The sequence below is a fragment of the Cherax quadricarinatus genome, chromosome 1, assembly GCF_038502225.1.
Source record: "Cherax quadricarinatus isolate ZL_2023a chromosome 1, ASM3850222v1, whole genome shotgun sequence".
Lineage (NCBI taxonomy): Eukaryota > Metazoa > Arthropoda > Malacostraca > Decapoda > Parastacidae > Cherax > Cherax quadricarinatus.
The window spans coordinates 24,494,743-24,518,021 of NC_091292.1; the positions used below are offsets into that span (position 1 = coordinate 24,494,743).

The following is a 23,279-nucleotide window of genomic DNA, read 5'->3' on the forward strand; positions in this document are numbered from 1 at the left end:
TCATTTATATTCCACTGCTTCTCATTGCATATTTGTTAAAGTATTTTGTTTTTAAATAAAGTTCGCATAAAATATAGGGGGGTGGTATGAGAAGAAAACCTTTAAACGAGCTCCGGGGAGAATCTTGAGTTTTCTTTGATTAGGGTCCCCAGTCTAGTTCTAAGTGTTGTACCTCCCTATATATATATATATATATATATATATATATATATATATATATATATATATATATATATATATATATATATATATATATATATATATATATATATATATATATATATATATATATATATATATATATATATATATATATATATATATATATATTATTATTATTATTATTATTATTATTATTATTATTATTATTATTAACACATCGGCCGTCTCCCACCAAGGCAGGGTGGCCCGAAAAAGAAAATCTTTCATCATCATTCACTTCATGCCAGAGGAGCGTTTACACTACAGTTATAAAACTGCAACATTAACACCCCACTTTCAGAGTGCAGACACTGTACTTCCCATCTTCAGGACTCACGTCCGGCCTGCCGGTTTCCCTGAATCCCTTCGTAAATATTACCCTGCTCACACTCCAACAGCAACTCAAGTCCTAAAAACCATTTGTTTCCATTCGCTCCTATCTAACATGCACATGCATGCTTACTGGAGGTCTAAGCACCTCATACACAAAACCTCCTTTACCCCTTCCCTGCAACCATTCCTAGGCCGACCCCAACCCAGCCTTCCCTCCACTACAGATTTATACACTCTCGATGTCATTCTATTTCGTTCCATTCTCTCTACATGTCCGAACCACTTCAACAACCCCTCCTCAGCCCTCTGGATTAAAGTTTTGGTAATCCCACACCTCCTAACTTCCAAACTACGAATTCTCTGCATTATTTTCACATCACACATTGCTCTCAGACATGACATCTCCACTGCCTCCAGCTTTCTCCTTGTTCCAACATTCACTACCCATGTTTCACACCTATATAAGAGCGTTGGTATTAATATATTCTCACACGAAGTTCCTTTCTCATCTGTCAGCCCAAATCTCTTCTTCTAGCTTTTTTTTCTCTAATCATCCAGTCTAAAGTCTCGGATAGCTTCCTATTTCATCTGTCAGACCAAAGTTTCTTCTAAGTTTTCCTCTCATAGTTCAGCCTATATTGCCTCTGCTAACTTTCCCTTTTCATCTGTCAGAACCTGCGTGTACATATCTTATTACTCAAGCATTTGAAACTCTTATGATCCCAGTCTACGATAGCTGCTTCGTAAAGTGAGCCTGTAGTAACTTCGCACCAGTAGCTACACATTTTTGCTCCTTAGCTCATGTTATTAATAATGACATCCGCCTAGCCAGCTTCCAGCACACATTCAGACGCACATAGCTCCCTCCTCAGCACCCTATTTAATTTAATCTACAGGGTGGAATTTTGGCCTGCACTTGACGCTAATATCATTTCACAGACCATTTAATTAACAGGATTTCCAGCTATGTTCGCCCATATATACCGTCAGTGACGTATTTTTGTATTATTATTTTTTTACGAGACTCAGAATTCTTGCGGGTGACTTAAGAGTTAGGGAAGGTATAGACAGTAGTGAATTTTTAGGAGATGAGTGATATTTTTGCTACACAGTTCTGCTTAAGCTTACTTTTCTATGGCACGTGGTAAAGGTGCGACGTTCCTTTTCATTTATTAAAACAATTATTTATTATGATTAATTTGATCTTCTTTTAAAAATGTGACTTATTTTGTTATATATTTACTCTCTTAATTATTGCTTTATTTAATGCAAAATGGAGAGGGAGAGAGAGAGAAAGAGAGAGAGAGAGAGAGAGAGAGAGAGAGAGAGAGGAAGAGATGGAAAGAGAAAGCTGGGATGAGGCGGGTATAGAGGAAGTGACGAGGAGGATTAAAGGGAGACAAGAATTAGAGTCAGCGTTTAAGAAATATAACTGCATTTAGAAGAGGTGTATATGGATTCAGAACAATGTTGTTATTTATCAACCAAACTCTTTCCTGTCTGGAATAATATTTTGTAGCCGGTTATGTGATATTTTATGCAATTACTTCAGGTACAAGAATTTTATTCTTTACGTATTCTGAACAAGTAGTAGTTACTGACGGCTCTGGCCAAGATTTCATCTATGATGTGCTACACTGAGCCTTCTTTACGGTATTCGATAAGATTCGCATGAATGTTTTGCTCTTGCTTTCGGAATTAATGCCCAGTTATTGGAATGACTGAAACAATGGCTGAAACGAAATAACAGAGTGGAAGGAGACGCTTGTCCAACATTTGGTAATTTTCACCGTGGGAATTTTTCGTCAGCCAGTGGCTTCTTCAGTCCAATACAGAGGAAGAACTGCGAAAGATGAGAAGGAGTTTGAGGTAATCAGTCCCTCAACCAGGAGTTGATGTGTCCAGTACATGTGTCTAGACCATTTACATCACAGCAAAGAGTGGTTATTAACATAGCTAAAACTGACTTAATTAACGTTTTAAGTGGAGTACAATCTATAGCTAACTTAATACTGCACACTTGCAATGTGTATCTCATATGTCTTCAAAATATTCACGGTTGCAAATGTGATTTTTTTACATTTTTTAACTTTGAAAATCATATTCAATTAAGTCTTTTTTTAGTTATAGCAATACAGGAGATCTGATCTATCTACGATAAGATAATGAAGTAGTCCTGGTTATCGTATTCTCTCGAGAGCATTCTGCATTTACATTCCTTAATTTATTAATGTGATATATAAAATCAATGTAGTTGATTCTCAATTCAATGTTTTTTGGTATTATTATTATTATTATCATTATTAATAAAGCCATGAATCAAGTTATGAAAATATTTGGAAATATTATTGAAGAAATCTGCTAACCACAGTTAATATGACAGTATTTATAAATCCTTTCGAACATATTCAATACAGTAGAAACACGTAACATTAATACTGCCCTTAAGAATTCATGAACAGTTAAAACGTTAGAAATCCTCCTGCATTGCTGTCTGCGTATCTCTGGAATGGTTTCAGATACATTGTAAACAACTAATAGTTGTACATGGGAGAGACAGGGAAGGATTTATGTATAAGAATTTGGGAAACGGAGTTACTGATTAACTGTTCAACAATCCAGTGTCATGCAGTTGATGGAACTAAAACAAAAGTCTTGCTAAAGGCTAATATACCATTGGAAGGTACATTAGCCAACCTTAACTAAGTATGAAGACAATGATACTTTTAATATCAGACCTTTAATAACATAGACATTCATTTATAACAATTTACTAGTTTGGGTAGCAGTTACAGCTGAGTTATGGTACTGTCTCAAATGTTCGTACACTGCACATTTCTTTATGAAACAAATCCCACGAATTTTAATTAATCAGAAGGACCATTGTATTTAACGTTATAATGTGGTTCGTGTCCAAGTTATTAATCATCTTAATCAAACATTAGTTAGTTACCACTTGATAAATCACTTGCCGATAGACATTTGGCACTTATTTTGTTTGTGTGTGCATGTGGATATAGAGAAATTCGTCATGAATGAATGTAAAAAAAAAAAATACGAGCCGATCAATATTAGATTTCTCAGTTTTACGAGCCTAAAATACCTGCCCAATGCGCTTTTATTACACCACATAGGACCGGCCATAAAAAAAAAAAGCCAGTCAGCAAACCTTGGCAGGTTAGCGATAGCCGCAACTACGATTCTACTAGCAGGAACAAAGTAGTTAGGGAGATGGACTGAAAATCTCAGGATTGCTAGGCCAAGGCATAAAATTTTGTTAACATTTCAAATTATTGCAAATTTCTTAGAATATTGATAGTGACTTGGAAGGCACAAGAGCTAGAGCCCCTTTCTCCCTCTTGCTGCAGGTCGAATCATGATATTTACAAAAAATGGGTTGTATCGCAGGTGATGCTGTCATTAACTATTCTAGTAAATAGTGACTTGTGGCTGTAAAGACTTTAAGACCTGTAGCAGAGTGGTTAATGTGATGGGCTCGCGATCAGGAGATGCTTGAGTCGTGTTTTCGAGTAGTTAGAAAGACATACGTCCACATCCGTTATAATCATACTATCGTACTAGGCGAGGGAAAATATTAAAATATAATGGTCCTACTCAGTATTTCCTATAATTGAATAATATACAAAGTAACAATTATTGAAGTGAGTGTGAGGCTTATCACAGTTGTTTAACGACCCACATCCATGAAAACCTCACAAGGGATAGAATTGTTTACATTTATTCATTGTGAATTTCTCATTGAATTGATTGTTGCTTTGAGATCCCCCTGTAGCTGCTGGCCGGGCAGGGATTTTTTCCATAAAAAGCATGTGATCGGAATCCAGTTGTACCATTCATTTACCTTTCCAGTATACAACAGCTTCTGGTTTGTAGAAACCTTATGACCATCACTAGCATGGTAGTGAGATGGGTTTACATTTCCATGACGGCCAGCGGTAAAATCAAACTGAGAGAATACTTCATTTAAAGAAATTATGAGAGATAAAATAGCTGGAAATTATGTAGCAAATTTATCAGATGAAGTATCGTGTGTGAGGCTGGAAGAGAGGGTGTATTTGGTGTCACTACTGGAATTGAACTCCTCGTGTTCAGCTATTGATCACTCTGTCCTTCAGCTGGGCGTCCACGTAAATCTCTTGTCTCAAGGAATGGCAGCTGGGTAAGGGAAGGGAAGGGAAACATGAGGGAAAAGGTAAGAACAGTGAAATTTCCTATGAAATTAGATGCATAGCAGTTGTCATGATAACAGTTCGATATTAACCATGGTTATATTAATAATGATAATGTTATGGAATAATTCACAGCAAATAATATGGAATTTATCATAATGGTTAACTCCATAATCATAATGAACTTCGGGTGCAAAGTGCATGTAAATTATACAAGAATTTACATGGACTAATCTCAGTCATTTCAAGTCAAAAATAGCTGCTTTATATTTGTTTTGATCAGAATGAAAATCCCAATTTCCAGTATTATACAAAGAAGAATATCAATGCATTTTACTTAATGATTATAATAAAATTATTATTATTATTATTATTATTATTATTATTATTATTATTATTATTATTATTATTATTATTATTATTATTATTATTATCTACTGAAAGCACGAACAAAATGTTGAAGTTTTAGTATACTGATAATACTAATGTTGATGTGCGTTAAATCCAAGCTTGCCACAAGTATGTGGAGCTCTGTTGGTGCTGAGCACATTTCGGGTCCTGGGAAATAAACTATGACTCTGCCTCATAGTAACTATATAGACATTATGCGTTATCATGTCCTTAAGTTGTGTCGGCCCAGTGGGCCACTGTAAGACAATTGAATTTTTTAATTGATCGTGATTTTTCTCATAGTTTGATACTGTATTTTTTTGAGCCAGTTGTTTGTTCTTTTGTTATGTAGTTTCACCTTTGATGTTCTTTAAGCTTTGTATCTACTATTATTGGCAGGACTATTGAGTGATCGCGTGAAAAAGTGCTCTTCACATCTCACAACTTTCTTCCACTTTGGAAAGAAGTGATATAAAATATCAACGTAATGGAAAAACAGGCGGAAATGCAGTATAATGCAATCCTTCATTGACACCGTTTCTCCCATGTAGTGGATTTTGGCAGGGAAGAGGAGCCTATATGTAGAGAACGTAGTGAAGTGGGGAATCAGGTTAGGTGTACTGAAACAATATTCTCGGTTAACTTTAAACTCAAGTTTGAGAAATATGTGACTATGAAATGTTGAACTTGAGAATTATCTGTTTAATATGGGTTAGCAGGTCTGCTACAGTGTTCCTCCATGCTTATCAATTGTTCCTGTTTGAGATACCAAGCCAGAAGTTGTTTGGAAGAGTTCAGCAATTTCAATCAGAACACTTTCAACCGAAACAATGGCTTCTACAGCAGAGCTGGCTATATTTCAGCAGCTGTTGTTTGTTCGAGATGCTGATGAGATGATTCCAAGTTCTTACGTCTCTGGGTATCTTCATCCTTGGCAGTGAGTCGTAGTTAATGAAGTGGTCGTGTGAATTTCATTGCGAAACATAGGCGTTTTTCATGTCGTCCATTCTGCCTGTGCATTTGTGTTAAATGCGATGTTTTATCTACGTGCATTTTGTCACAGTCCTTGCAGTGATTTGAATTTCTAGGGGTGATCGCAGAGGACGTAGTGGTGATTAGCTGAAATTTGGTTTTGGAAAAAATATCGGAGACTTGTTTAACAATGGAGTTTTTAGGGAGGACTATGTGTCTTCTGTCGATGGTGCATCGCCTATGTGAGCTGCATTATTGTATTGTGGGTCATAATGCTCGTGTCCTTTTATGCACGCCAGAGGGACTGTGCGTGGATTTTCACCGCTATATAGAAAACTGTTAACCTTTCAGTATGTGCAGGAGTGCATTTAGGAATACGTTCACATCATTATTTTTTTCACCCATCTACTCACCCTCCCGCCTCCCTGCTCATTGCACTCCTAGCCCTATCCACTCCATAATGCATTGAATCTTGCCTGTTTGAGATTCCTGGAGCTGGTGCTGATCCGGGTAAAGCCGTACCCAATCCTTGGGCCGTGAAGACATATCTTGCTTGCTTCATTACTAGCAGCTGTTGCGTTTCCAGACAAATGTAATGAAATTTGTTCTGAATACACAAGCACACTTTCAAACAATCGCGCAAAATCACACTGGAAATTACGCTCATTTGCGCATGTATAAGCTAAATCATTAGTAAAGCACATTACACTAAGATCCAAGCGCAGTCGGTAAGGTTTCAACTTAAAAATCTATATCTAAAAAGGTTTCACATATTTTATGTATGAGAATACAATAATTGCAGTGTACATAACTTTCAAAAAGCAATATGAACTTTAAAAGTCTTTCTATAAAGTTATTTTATTATGTTGATGTAACAATATGAAAGTAATACGATAAAGGAGGAATTTTACAGACTCACTTCTTATAAGACCTGAGCCGTCGCCTCCAAGTGGAGAGTTCTGGGTATTTTGGGCAACTGTTGGTATCAGTCATGCAGAATGGTTGAGAACTGCTCACAGTGTATGCATTGTCTCTCCGGACTAAATCTACCTGCCCTTCCTGTGGTGAAATTGAATCCCATTCCACAGGCGCAGTATGATCACACAGAGTTCAGCGCTTCCTCGTAAATGTAATAACAATAATAATATTTTTATTATTTTATTATCACACCGGCCGATTCCCACCAAGGCAGGGTGGCCCGAAAAAGAAAAACTTTCACCATCATTCACTCCATCACTGTCTTGCCAGAAGGGTGCTTTACACTACAGTTTTTAAACTGCAACATTAACACCCCTCCTTCAGAGTGCAGGCACTGTACTTCCCATCTCCAGGACTCAAGTCCGGCCTGCCGGTTTCCCTGAATCCCTTCATAAATGTTACTTTGCTCACACTCCAACAGCACGTCAAGTATTAAAAACCATTTGTCTCCATTCACTCCTATCAAACACGCTCACGCATGCCTGCTGGAAGTCCAAGCCCCTCGCACACAAAACCTCCTTTACCCCCTCCCTCCAACCCTTCCTAGGCCGACCCCTACACCGCCTTCCTTCCACTACAGACTGATACACTCTTGAAGTCATTCTGTTTCGCTCCATTCTCTCTACATGTCCGAACCACCTCAACAACCCTTCCTCAGCCCTCTGGACAACAGTTTTGGTAATCCCGCACCTCCTCCTAACTTCCAAACTACGAATTCTCTGCATTATATTCACACCACACATTGCCCTCAGACATGACATCTCCACTGCCTCCAGCCTTCTCCTCGCTGCAACATTCATCACCCACGCTTCACACCCATATAAGAGCGTTGGTAAAACTATACTCTCATACATTCCCCTCTTTGCCTCCAAGGACAAAGTTCTTTGTCTCCACAGACTCCTAAGTGCACCACTCACTCTTTTTCCCTCATCAATTCTATGATTCACCTCATCTTTCATAGACCCATCCGCTGACACGTCCACTCCCAAATATCTGAATACGTTCACCTCCTCCATACTCTCTCCCTCCAATCTGATATTCAATCTTTCATCACCTAATCTTTTTGTTATCCTCATAACCTTACTCTTTCCTGTATTCACCTTTAATTTTCTTCTTTTGCACACCCTACCAAATTCATCCACCAATCTCTGCAACTTCTCTTCAGAATCTCCCAAGAGCACAGTGTCATCGGCAAAGAGCAGCTGTGACAACTCCCACTTTGTGTGTGATTCTTTATCTTTTAACTCCACGCCTCTTGCCAAGACCCTCGCATTTACTTCTCTTACAACCCCATCTATAAATATATTAAACAACCACGGTGACATCACACATCCTTGTCTAAGGCCTACTTTTATTGGGAAAAAATTTCCCTCTTTCCTACATACTCTAACTTGATAAAAAAAAACATGTTGGATGACGAGCGGGTTAGATAGACATCACTTGTAAAATGTCATTTACATAAGGGTAGTTATACAAGTGTAGTGTATCTAAGCTTGATAATGAAACAGATTTATATTACCCTTTACTTATTTTCATGGTTTCTCAATCCCAGAAGGGACAAGTGCAAGAATTAGCCATTGCCTACTATTAGAGTTAAAGTTGCCCTTAAAAACGTATACAAGGATCACAGTTACTGGGCGAATAAGCCTTTCCAGAATTTTTGCGGCGGTGATATTGTGCCAAGAAACTGGACCTCTCGTTCCTTTCCTTAGATGAAACACTGCTTTCCATTTCCCCAGGGATGGGCGTGAGTTCAACGTTTCCCCACATAAATGTAATGTGATAAAGTAAATGAAAAGTATGTGCTATTAAATATAAAATAATGTCTACTAGTTTGTCAACAGGCTGATTAATGACTTCTGTGTCATGCTTGTTTTGGGCTTGTTGATGTTAGGTGATAACCATTTTAGCCTTCATGACTCAGGAAAATCGTAAAAACATAATTACAAACAAACCACATTACGGATGGGGTTCGAACCCAAGGAGTTTTACGGCACACTCGCCACAGGTTCAAACTCCACCTGTACCGTTGTTCATTTTAGCCTTATTTCAAGTGATGGGCGACTGGTCACGTCTACACTAGTATGAGATTTCCAGCATGGCTGAAATCTGGCCTTGGAGTGGCAGGTGACTAGTGCAGAGAGCACTGACCTCAGATTAGCTGTCGACTGTTGGAGAGACAGTCTAGTCAGCTGCCACTCACAGTGGCGAGGGAGAAGATTCTCTTGATGGTGGTCGATATGTCTACATCAGAGCCTCTCTGGGACTCCAGCGTGACCTATTTGTTCACCCTGACAGAGTGGATGGACGGAGTTTGTTAAATAAACTTCTTGCTCAAAAACAAATTGTCAAAAAAATTATCTTCAAAATGCTTATATTTAAGAAAAGCAAAATTAGAGAATAACAGAATAAGTAAGAAAAATATACTTCGTAGCTCAGCAGGAGACAGTTTGGTTTACAACCGCAGTTACCCGGACACAATTCCAGGCTGGGAGAGATGATTAGTTCGTCTAATCCTTGCTGTTCTAATGGCCTGTTACCTAGCTGTAAATGGACACATACGAGTTAGTTGACTGTTGTGGATCGCGTCTTGGGAGAGAACACAGAGAATCCCAATGGAAATAAACCATAAACTTCCTGGGTTACTACTCCGAATAATGGTTTGTAATGAAGATTTTACTATAATGAAGTTATATGGGGTTCTTGATAATCGTCAGCATTTAAATATTTTCGAAAATAATGGGGTTCTTGATAATCGTCAGCATTTAAATATTTTCGAAAATAATCCATGTATTTCATTCACCAACCAATCATAGCGTCATTCACCAACTTGGAGTCAATTTTTTAACGCTTCTTGTAAACTTAAATATCCGATTTCCAAAAAAGATTTTCTGTTAGGTTTGGTTAAGTTAGGCTGCGTTAGTGAATGTTCGGTTAAGTCTCATAAGCGTATATATTTTACCGCTAATAAGCAAATAAAAACCGGCCGTGATATTTCTGGCAACAGATGGCCGTAAATAAAGAGAAAATGTTAAAAATCTGTTCATTAGTCTCTCGTGGTACGAGATTGATTCGAACATAGAAACATGCACCACGCAGCAAATATAATATGAATTTCCTTTCCATACATTAATCCGTCAGTAAAGTGCATCAGCAAACTTTTAAACTAAGATTAAGAGGCAAGCTGGTTTGCCAGATTGGTGGGAAATCCTCATTTGTGTTGAAAAATCTGAGCCATGGAAAACGGGGAGAATTTTGCATGGGGTGGAATATGGAGAGGGGCTATTTTTCAAACATCGGCGGCTCTGGCAGACAGAATTCTGAATAGCGGATAGTGAATGTGATTTACAATAAGTCAGATCTGCCTTACTATACTGTACCTCCTGTACTGACGGTGTAGCTAGATAACATGTAGATTGTGAGTGACCAACAAAAAATATTTTTATATAAAGAGAGTCGTGATAGTTATATATATGTGGTATTAATTACACAAAAAATAAAACGCTATTCGGATTTATTTAAAATGATTATGTTCCTTGTGCATTTATGATTCAGCTACATTTAGTATGGTTTGAATAATAATGGCGTTTCATAGATAAACAAAAGTTATTAGTCAGCTAATGGTGGTTTGAATACATGCTCTACATTGCATATAAAACCATTTTATTAAATTGTTTAATCTATATAAGTTTAAATGGTAACGTTACTAACAAATTATCATTTTATAATAAATTTTCAGTAATGAAGGAGAGGGGGAAGTCAGAAAATGTATGAAAATTGGGTTACCAACAGAAGGATTTTACGAACTCCACCCAAGTTACATATTAAAATAATTTTAAGTTACTTTTAATTATGTTATGATACATCGGCCCCGTGGCGCAATGGTAGCGCGTCTGACTCCAGATCAGAAGGCTGGGTGTTCGAGTCACTCCGGGGTCACATGGTTTTCGGTTTTGTTCATTTGCTGTAAATATTTACCGAGTGTTTTTATTATACATTCAGTGATCATTGTAGTGCATAAATACTTAACATATGTTGTCTGCCATTCAGTGATGTTCGGAAAAAAAATCTTTTTATTGTCTTTATATCACTTAAATTTATTTGTGAAGCGCTAAACCCGTGTGGGACATTCATCGCGAGGAGTCGGTGGAGGTTTGATCTCCATCCGCTAACCAGCCACCCAGGCTAAGGCAAGAATCAAATTATTATGTTATGGGTATAAATGGGTATACATATATATATATATATATATATATATATATATATATATATATATATATATATATATATATATATATATATATATATATATATATATATATGTATATATATATATATATATATATATATATATATATATATATATATATATATATATATATATATATATATATATATATATATATATATATATATATATATATATATATATATATATATGGTATAAACCTTGGTAATAAATACCGACAAGTTAGTTTAGAAAGACACGTAAGCAAACACTATGACATATTTATTAGAAAACGTTTCGGTCGTGGGACCTTGATCACTTCTAACGTACAGAGGGAGAAAGACATTATATATATATAAGCGGAGAGTGAGGTGTGAGTGACGCACGTGACCTGAGGAATGTCATGTTGTGATGAGGACGGGTAGACGATGAAATCATGTGACTCCTGTGTTGTTGGGTTGGTGCTGCTTAAGTATCATGTATGCCAATGTTTTTGAAATTTTGTAGTTTCCAGTGTTGCGTTCTATAGTGTCGGTGACGGCGATTAGTGAGGCTTCTAGGCACCGTCGGCGTCTGAGGTCTGGTTCGGTGAGAACGAGTTGTGCCTCATTCCAGTTCATCAAATGCCCCGTGGAGTCTCTGTGGAGGACACAGGCGTACCTTACATCGTCTCTGTTAGAGGCATTTCGATGCTCATTCAGGCGGACTGCAAGATCTCTGCCTGTCTCGCCTACATATTTCTTGGGACAGAACCTACTGGGGATAGAGTAGACGCCTGCTGTAGAAGTTAGAGATGTGGGGCTGCGTTTCGTAGTGAGGTCTTTGATAGATGATGTGTTTATGGTGGAAACGTTGATGTTACTCATAGCAAGTGCCCGGCGAGTATTCGTGGCAACATCACCACATGGGAGTACTATGAACTGCTTAGGGGGCTGTTCCATGGGCGGTTTGTTGAGGATAGCTTGTGCCTTGAGTCTGCAATCTCGGATGAAGAAAGATGGGAACTGAAGACGTGTAAAGGCTTGTGTTATGTAAGTGCATCCTTCTTCTAGAAAACAAGGGCTGGAGATGCGAAAAGCTCTCAAGAAGAAGCCAGTGAGGACTCCTCTCTTAGTGCGGGTGTCTTGGTGTGAATAAAAGTGTATAAGATCGTCCTTGTTGGTAGGTTTTCTATACACTTTGAAGAGAAGTTTGTCACTGTCGGGGGATCTGCACAGGAGAACGTCGAGGAAAGGAAGTTTGCCATCGTTTTCGAGTTCAAGTGTAAACTTTATTGATGGTTCAACTGCATTGATCTTGTTGAGAAGGGCCTGGATATTGAGACGTCTCGGATAAAAAACCAATATATCATCAACGTATCTTAGCCAGGTAACGGTGTTGGGAATGAGGGTGCTGAATTTTTCTGTCTCTAGGTTTTTCCATGAAGAGGTTGGCAAGCACAGCACTGAGCGGGCTGCCCATTGCCATCCCAAATCACTGTTTGTAACAGTTGTCCTGATACTTGAAGAAGTTGAAATTAACACAAAGTTCCACTAGATTGATGAAATCTAGAAGAGGTAAAGGGAGGTCGTGGTTTTCAGTGAGCCTCTGTCTCAGAATGTTGATTGCAGCGTCAGTAGGAACGTTGGTGAAGAGGGCTGTGACATCGAAGGAAGCCATGCTTTTGTTTTTGACATTCAGGTTGGAAATTCGGGAGAGAAGGTCACCTGAGTGTTTGAGGTGGGCTTGACTGATGGTGCCCAGAAGCGCTGAAAGGTATTTGGCAAGGTGGCCGGCTAGTCTGTGTGGTGCACTCACTATGCCCGAAGAGATAGGCCGTAGTGAGATGCCAGGTTTGTGTCTTAGGAAGGCCATACAGGCGTGCTGGTTTCGGTTGGCCTGGTAAAAGTTTAAGTAGTTTTTTGCCTTTAGAATAAAAGTCTGGGTACTTTGAAGTGGCACTGATTCTGATACAGGCTGGTATGTGTTGGCATCATTGAGAAGATTTAAAACTTTATTGTTGTAGTCGACAGTGTTGAGTAACACCACACCACCTCCTTTGTCAGCGGTTGTAATGACGATATCATCGTTGTTGGCCAAGTCCCTGAGTGCTTGGATGTATCTTCTGGGAATGACCGGTCTTGAAGGCTCAGTAGCTGCAGCAGTGATAATTCCTTGAACAAAGCCTTTTTGAAACTAGGAGCCTCCAAAAGGTTGGTTCTTGGTTACCATATCCACCAGATTATGTTTCTTGTTGATGCCGGTAGTAAACTTGAGCCCTAGGCTGAGGGCTTCTGTCTCGGTGACGGTTAGTGTATAGGAAGATAAGTTATTTATGATTTCTGGTCGTCCCATTTCGCTCCATTTTGCTGTGGGAGCACAGGTCTTGTAGTTTTCGTGATAGCTTCAATTTCTGTTGGATGATGGCAGTGGTAATTTGGCTGAGTATATATTCTGCAGTTCTTCTGTCAGGGGCATTTGATGAACTGGAATGAGGCACAACTCGTTCTCACCGAACCAGACCTCAGACGCCGACGGTGCCTAGAAGCCTCACTAATCGCCGTCACAGACACTATAGAACGCAACACTGGAAACTACTAAATTTCAAAAACATTGGCATACATGATACTTAAGCACCACCAACCCAACAACACAGGAGTCACATGATTTCATCGTCTACCCGTCCTCATCCCAACATGACATTCCTCAGGTCACGTGCGTCACTCACACCTCACTCTCCGCTTATATATATAATGTCTTTCTCCCTCTGTATGTTAGAAGTGATCAAGGTCCCAGGACCGAAACGAGGGATGGAAATCATGAGCTGAAAATCTGCATTCCCGTGGCTTGTCTTGCATTGTTAAGATCGCCTGTCTGCGTTTGTATTGCACATTATATAAATAATACACACAGACACAAAAAAAAAAAACATCGTCAAGTACACATATTCATTGTAAATTCATTGTTCGTGGCGTTAGCAGCTGCTGTAGTACTGGTGACAGCAGGAGCAGTAGCAGTAATTTGGCGGAGGCAGTAGCAGAAGCAGCTGATATAAAGAAAAGTGTTTAGCAACCTTAGTAATGATTATTATTGGTTAATTTGTCAGAAGCTGCTACAATCTTAAGCCATCATGGTGGAGAGTTTGCTACTAGAATGTACATGGCTGCCTGGGAGACACTGTACAGTTTTTCCTCCTTCCTTGTGTATATAACTTTATCTTGGCGTTCAGATACTCATCAAAGTGAATGAGCTTTTCTTCAGCGTACGTTCAGTGTACAATTTATATTGCTGTATAAATTTTCGGTGAGCTTCTCGTGCAACATACATATTGTACGATCTCTGGCCGAGTATCTAACAGGCAACACACAGCTAGGTAAATTTACAAAATAAAACTCTTGATTCCCAGACACCAGATGGCAACCGTCCTAAAATTTAATGTCCACTGACTGGGTCATCATGCAACAAACAGCAGTCACTGGAGAAATTATCATACTTCTTTTGGCGAGCAAATGCCGCCGCCGCCGCCGCCACCACCACCACCACCACTCTCCCCCCCCCCGGACTGAAAGCAAAGTTCAGTTTGCAGGGAGTATAATCAACTTGGTCAAGGAATGCCGAGGATTTGGAATCCAGTGTAAACTATCTTCGTCCTAGTCAGCTCTGGCAACTTGAGAATCCAGGAAAGACCGATACGATTTTTAACTTTTCTTCTCCAAGGCACTGGTTATTTGTCCCAGCCATGGTATTGTGACTTATGCTTCTTGGAAATAAATCACGGAACGGGTGGGATTTGACCATATGCCGAGTTTTAAAATCACAGGCCAGTGTGTTAACCAGTCAACTTAACCAGTGAGAGTTAATGAATAACACTTGTTAATGAACGCTTGTCAATGCTCAGTAATAACCCACATGGAGACTGAAACACAGGAGATTAATTGATCTGTGTAACGATCCCATTCTGGGATCCTCTTCAAGCCGTAACGACTTGACAAAGCCGGAAAGCGAAACGTTGCCAAAATAAAAATGTCGCGTTAGTTGCACATGTGTCGTTTTACCCAACATATTAAATAGCAGTTAAATTGTCCCTGGCCAACAGTGTTCCTATTTAATACCAGTGTTATATGTACACAACATTATTCACTACACATTTTGTTTATTTAACCCTTCAAAAAATGATATGCATAACCAAAAGGTAAAGAAGAACTAATGCAAAATTCTATAAAAATAAAAAAAAAGAACTTGCTCTTTCCAGCTTGTTGCAAAACCCGTCCGTCAAATCTGGGATATAAACTTGCTGCTTGACCCGTTTCCGTGGAAAATTTGTTTTGCTAAAGTTGACTAAACTTACGCTTTCCACCTGCCGAAGTTGGAAGAAAAAGCCTCTGGTATATTGAGCCCGTCTGATAAAATTCACTTAAGTTTGAATGTAATTTCCTCGTATACCCTGAGAACAATGTTCCAAGTTTTCTTAAACATTAATTAGAATTATTAAGTATCCCTGCTTAAGAAAGCACTAAATTTTATGAAACTTTGTACACTGCTCTGAAAACGAAGCCTAATTTACGAAAATACTGGCAAGAAAAATGTATTAAAAAACTAACTTTCCTACCTTCATAATGGATACAACTAACTCTCAGACCTTCAAAATGAACCCAGCTAACTCTCAGATCTTCATAACGAATCCAACGAACATTCTGACTCCCGTACTGGATCAGCTAACTCTTCTGACCTTCATAATGAACCAGTTAATTCTCTAATCACAGAGTGGATGAGGCTCAAACCCATGGCAGACGTTAACCACTGGGCCAGTTGGCTCTAATAGGATCCATCCATCTGGGTATATTTCTATGCACCATAGGGAAATTAGCATGGGCCCCAGTATGTCCACAAATGGAAGTTTTTGGAGACGAATCCCACACCAGCATGACTGTGGCGAGCTCTAGCTCAAGTGCCTTCAAAACCGCCATGATAAATTCTACTTGAGCCAGCTGGTACAGTGGTTAGCGCACTCGCCTCTGAGTTGGACTCGCTGCCATGGGTTAGAGACTCACATATTCTGTGATTCGTTTGCAGTTGTGTTAACACGATTTCCTGAGTCATAACTTTCTAATCTTCACAACGAACCACACTACAATAGTTCACTGGTGTCAGATACAAAGCCAGAACTCCAGCTGCCACTAGACACTAATGCAATGAAACAAAACCAGCAGACATTTTTGTCTTTACAAATTAAACCAAATAAGTCATCTGCTCTTATAAGTTAATTTAACAAACAGTATTCCGGTTGAAAGAAATCCAGCGATTATTCTAATTTGGAAATCAGTCGTCGAACACGAGTATTGACAGAAACGTACCCAGAAACCTCTTTACTAATAGAAAAAATTACCAGTAGAAGACAGTAGGGTAATATTAATAACTGTAGAAGGAAACCCAGAGAATGTTTTCTTTTTTCGAATCCATAATTTTTGGGTTGATACAAGACCACTGAAACCTTTGCCACTCAAAGCGAACCTTCGAATGACCTTTATATCTAGTAAAACTTTGGAAGTATGTGTTCAGTCATTATAGAAGGAAACTATTTAACAAATAGTCTACTGGGTCTGCAGTCATTGACTCTGTATTGGATATTTATGCTGGCTCTTAATATTTACTTCAGCCCTCATCATTACTTTTCGTTTCAACTCTTACTTTTTGTAACTTTGTTTTGTCAATCCATTAACCCTGTCAATTATTGTTTCTCAATTTTCCCGATATTTCTATGTGTCCCTATTTGTCCCTTTTCCCGGTATTTCTGTTGTTCCCTCCTCTTGGGATTCCAAACTCCTCAAGGCAAAACGCTGCTCTTAAGCAAAGAATTGCTTGTGGAACCTTCGCCTTCCGGTGCCTTTCCATGGTGCTCTGAAAGCAACACAAGTATAGGTTGATGTCAGCACTTTTTTTCTGCAGAGGCGCTGATGCCGCTTTCTTGGCTGCCTCTGGAGATGTACCTTGTGACCCGACTCTGTTGGGAAGGTCTTTGTCTGGATGCCTAACTCACTTATATTTTACTGACTATGCAGTTATGTGGTGCGTAATTGTTTTCAGCGGATTTTGAGTCTCTTATGTGTCCAGACTGATTATTCAGTGGGTGCCCCTCTGTCAACCATGAGGAATTTGAGAAATCAAAGATGGCTGCCAAGCGGTCACTGATCACCTGTGAGTTTACAAAGACGAATATATAGGATTGAATGACTATTTTATTTAAATTAGACATATGAGAAAGTACGATGGCAGAGAGTTAATTTAGCTTATCGTTATAGAGGTTGAACTTATTTTACATTAATTCTGGATATTTTTTTTAATAAAAGTATTAACATTCTTATATTACGCATTTTATAAAAGTAGTAGAGAAAGACATTAGAATGCTTCAAATTCTTAATTTTGTCTTGTAAATTATTAAAAAAATTCTTGCACTTAAGAAGATATAAATGATTACTTAAGAATGCTTCTCTAATTGAAGTAATCTGTCAGGTAGTTGATTACTTATGGAATATCTTACATCAGAACTATTACTGCTGCCAGTCAACACCGATGAGAAAACATTTATGAGGAATTACAAGAAACGTTTCGGTAGTCAAACTGCTACTATCAAATGTCACAAAAGTTGTATTTCTTTATAGCCATCAGAAGCACATATGAAATGAAGGTTAAAAAGTGAGCCATCGCGACTATAAAAAACTGCGTTTTCCCAGATGATAAAGTGCATATCTTTATAGAAGGGAAAGTCAAGGAACTGAGTTGTCCTTTAAAGCTTCGATTCTTAAAATTCTTTAGTAAACAAAAGAATGAACGAGAAACTCAAATTCAGGTAAGACTTCAAAGTGTTCTTGACGATTCACACGTTAGTGTTTCGATTACAGTTATTTGTACGATTACAGGCAGAAGATATTTGGCTAGATTGATATTGTGCTGGTAATAATCGACCGAGTATGTCACATATATTTGGCCTCCCTGTTTACAAATGAATAACACTTATTGTTGATCATATTGCATTATCCATTTGAATAGTATCTATAAGTACATAGTAAAATGTTTGGTTAATGTTCTCTGAATCTGACTCAAAATAAATGTTTACTTTGTGAGACTATAAACACTGTCTCGTTCACCTTCCTTTCCCTGCTTAATTAATGCAAAGGACGTGGAGAAACAAACGTGTCTTAATATCTATAACCACTCTAGGTAAAGATGTCATCTTAGATATTCGATTTATATATAACCATCCTTTCATTATCTTAAAACATTTGTTTGGCAATAAATCTGAGTAAAGCACTCGGTATTTCTATGATCTACATATCTCTTCCTATTGATGGAAGATTGACAGCTGTCTTGGATTTTTTTCAGATTCCTCACTGGTGATAAACTGGCCCCCACTGGATTATCAATCTAGACACCACAAAGGTTCAATAAAAAAGGCCTGAGCTTGCTACCATCTGCAGCTCATAAGACTGCCATCTCCACGAGCCCCTTTAAGGCGGGACAGATAGCAGACCAGAGGCCTAGCTTCTCCCTACGAGCCCCGTGAGGGCGGGGAATGGGGCTAGGCCTGGGGACAGTTGAGGGGGTACTTGTACCTCTTCCCATGGGAGACTTAGGTCTCGAGACACTCCCGAGATAGGGAGCCAAGGCCGGGTCACCACTACTTGGAAAAGACCCGGGCCGGGAGAATACCGGCGAATAAAAAAAAAAAAAAAAAAAAAAGGTTCAATGTCAGCTAAGGACAATTACGCACCATAAAATTTCTCGTTATCCATCTTTCCATCAGACTATTTACAGGTAACTCTTGCCGAGAGTTCGCCTCTGCCAGATGGCTCAGTTGTGGAAGGGTAACTAAACAAATTCAAAGGAATTTATTTCAGAGGGTCTCCAGTGAAGTTCTCGTAATCACTTACATTAGGTGATGTTCAGTGACTTTTCATTTAGGTCAGTGGCTTCCAGTGACACAATTTTCTTATTCCATAGGTTGTGTTTGCCTGCAAGTAGCATTGTTGGCTCATAAAATGTGCTCTTTTCTCATCCAGTCGGAGGAGAAAATTTATGCGGTCTTGCTGCCTTTGATCGCTGTCATGTACCTTGTACCACTGCTCCAGATCTTTCTTCTATCAACGTTCGTGTCTTGTGGCTTGTATGATTTCCTGATGTTACTCTCTATTTCTCCTTGAAAGTGGATGATAAAATGCTTTGTAGCGACAGTTTCCACATAATCCTAATGAAGAAGGACTCAAACCATTAATCTTGTTCGCCCTCAGAAAATAGAGACTAATATTTGACCTCATGCAAAATGTTAAAGTTGTTAACAAGTCTGACGCACTAAGCATGGCCTATTTAAAGTGCAAAAGATTCAGTAATCCGGAACAATGATATAAAACTCTGCGGTAAGTAATAAATCACAAATGCCAATAAAAATAATTTTTACTGCATTAAACAGTGAGTAGTCTGCCCTCTGAAGTCGTGGGTGTTGAAACAATACAGTTCTTGAAAATAAAGAAACGGGTAGCATAGAATCTTTTTCTTAATACAACGTTTGGCCCAAGGCTGGTCTTTATTCAGTATATTGGAATGAGCAAATCCACACTGCCTTATAAGGCAAACTAGATCTGAGGTCAGGCTTAGAGAACAACAGGTCACGTATGAGGTCACGAATTTGAGAGAATAAGTACAAGTAAGGAAGACTTTATTGAGGATATTGTATGCAAAACGTTTTATTAAAAAGATTCTTTATTAGTGTACGTATTTATTTCCACTTGTCAGTTTTTTCCCTTCTCTATAAAACGGTTGGACAACGGCCTTCCATATAACAGATTCAACTAGGCACTATGTAGGGCTTGACCCTCGTCACTAGAAACTTGTTATTAATTGATAGATTACATTGTTCGATTGACTGACTATGGGCTATTGGCCACTCAGGGTATAGTGGGAGTGGCAGCAAAAGCAGGAATAAATTAAAAAAGTAATCTACATTATTTTCTGCAATGCAGAAAGCCCCACACAGGATAAGTGCTTTTGAATAAAATAATTTATGCGTTTATCTTTACAGTTAAGTGCCTATGTATGTTTCTCAGTAGGGTATAGTAATTCTCTTCTAATATTATTTTTCTGGTTGGCACCATCTCCAGTCAGAAGTTTCTTGGCGGTTGTTACTGTGGTTAGTTCTCAGCAAGGAACTTTGTTCCTTGATAATGTGAGTAGTCACGAAAGCGCTTGGAATTTCTCTATTCTTTCACAGTGGTTGTTTTGCATATTCTGAAATCACCTGTTTACTGTGATCTTATTGTGTGTATATATATATATATATATATATATATATATATATATATATATATATATATATATATATATATATATATATATATATATATATATATATATATATATATATATATATATATATATATATATATATATATATATATATATGTCGTGCCGAATAGGCAGAATCTGCGATCTTGTCTTAAATAGCAACGCTCATCTTGCCATATAGGACAAGCGAAAATTTGTGTATGGAATAATTTCGCCAAAATCATTCTGAACCTAACGAAAAAACTATGTTTTCTTTGTGTTTGTTTAGTATTAAATTATTGTAAACAAATCTAAAATATATTTAGTTGGGTTATGCTAAAATAAATTGTTCTTGTTATAATAAGGTTAGGTAAGTTTTCTAAGATTCTTTTAGTGCAACATTAACATTAATGAAAAAAAATATATCTAAATTTATACGTATAAGAGAAAATTTTAGACAGGACTTAATTTTAAATGAGTTCTTGCTAATTGACCAGTTTTACATATTCGGCACGACATATATATATATATATATATATATATATATATATATATATATATATATATATATATATATATATATATATACACACACACACGTCGATGTCATTATGCTGTACGAACATGTTCCAGACTCGTCATCCTATGAATAAATAAGATCAGATGAAGGGATGTTTTTGAGAAGAGTACAGCTAAATTGTAGTTGCTGTTTGCTGCCCGTCTTATTGTGTATGAGCTGTCTTCTCCCTGCCCGCGAAGTGGAGCCATCATTGTCCTTGTACATAACAGTAAGATTCTCTCTCTCTCTCTCTCTCTCTCTCTCTCTCTCACTCTCTCTCTCTCTCTCTCTCCTCTCTCTCTCTCTCTCTCTCTCTCTCTCTCTCTCTCCTCTCTCTCTCTCTCTCTCTCTCTCTCTCTCTCTCTCTCTCTCCCTCTATCTCGATCTCTCTCTCTCTCTCTCTCTCTCTCTCTCTCCCTCTCTCTCTCTCTCTCCTCTCTCTCTTCCATTCTCTCTCCCCCCTCTCTCTTTCTACCTCCCTCCCTCCCTCTCTTTCTCCCTCCTCTCGCTCTCGCTCACTCTCTCTCCAAACATCGTTGAATCTCTTCCCAGTGCCACGGATGCAACACATCTGTGGTAAATACTTAAAGTTTTTGTGTATTCGTGAATTACTTAAAGTACTTACAACTCCTTAGCCTAAAGCACATCTAATTAAAAATATGTTAAGCGTTTACGCAGCTGAAAACTGTCGGAGCTTAAACTAGTTTAGAACACAAAACATCTAACTCTCGCCAACTTAGAATTCACTTTTATTTAGTAAGAAATTCTGTTATGATAACACCAAAGACTTTTAAAATATCTTAAATGTTTAAGTTTGACAATAACAATTATTGAGATAGGTGTCTGTAGCCAAAGCAATCCACGTCAAGTAAAGAAATATACGAGTTAGTCTTTCATTTATGATTTCTATCATTTATACGTTCTGTCATGTCTTCATAACGTGTGTGTGTGTGTGTGTGTACTCACCTAGTTCTGGTTGCAGGGGTCGATTCGCAGCTCCTGGCCCCGCCTCTTCACTGGCCGCTACTGGGCCACTCTTCCCGCTCCATGAGCTTTATTATATACCTCTTCTTAAAGCTATGTATAGATCCTGCCTCCGCTACATTACTTCCCAGACTATTCCACTTTCTGACAACTCTGTGACTGAAGAAATACTTCCTAACATCCCTGTGATTCATCTGAGTCTTCAGCTTCCAACTGTGACCCCTTGTTGTTGTGTCCCCATCTCTGGAACATCCTGTGTGTGTGTGTACTCACCTATTTGTGGTTGCAGGGGTCGAGTCATAGCTATGTGTGTGCGTGCGTATGTGTGTGCGTGTGTGTGTGTGTGTGTGTGTGTGTGTGTGTGTGTGTGTGTGTGTGTGTGTGTGTGTGTGTGTGTGTGTGTGTGTGTGTGTGTGTGTGTTTGTGTGTGCGCTCGTGCGTGTGCGTGTGCGTGTGCGTGTGCGTGTGCGTGTGCCGTATGTGCGTGCGCACAATGTATGAGGGAGGAATAGTGTGCCACATATATAGTATGATCATAACCTTAATTTTTACAGCGGGTTGGCCTGTAAGGCAGAGGAATCGCTCTGTCAGGACACAAAACGCTGCAATGGTGGGTCATCATATGACTAAGACCAGCGTCAGGAAAGATTTGTCCTATTTCCTGACAAATCTTATCTGACCTAACACAAGTTGATTTCTCAACCCTCTATGGCCACCATTATCTCTTCCAGCTCTCCTTGTCGTCGAATTCCACCTTCAAACCAATTGGCATCCCTTGGCACTCCGTGTTCAGCTTCTGAATTTGACATCGTCAGCAGGATTTTTTTTTTCACGCAGCCAGCCTCGCGGCTTATAATAACGATAATTACAGTGTTGCACAGTTCGGAGCTCACAGCACTGCGCCACCCGACTTTACTGATAATAATATTCTACTCAATAGACTTGCCTGTGAATGTTGCAACAAAGTAATTAAATCAAGTGCTTTAGTGTTTATAAGAACAATATGTGGGTACCATGGGTACGCGATTCGAGAAATGTCTCCTCCGTATTCCATTAATCCAAGCGAAGGGAATATTGAATGGTGTTTATGAAACTGTGATGCATTAAAATATAAAAATTTGTATGTGTGCGTATGTGTGTGCCTGTGCAT

General features: G+C 38.5%; 1 non-coding gene across 1 annotated transcript; it reads left to right on the forward strand.

The window, feature by feature from the left end:
* Nucleotides 1-10,931: 10,931 nt before the first annotated feature.
* Nucleotides 10,932-11,003, forward strand: TRNAW-CCA (transfer RNA tryptophan (anticodon CCA)). The gene has a single exon. It is a non-coding gene; the product is annotated as a tRNA-Trp (tRNA).
* The last annotated feature ends 12,276 nt before the right edge of the window (nucleotides 11,004-23,279 follow it).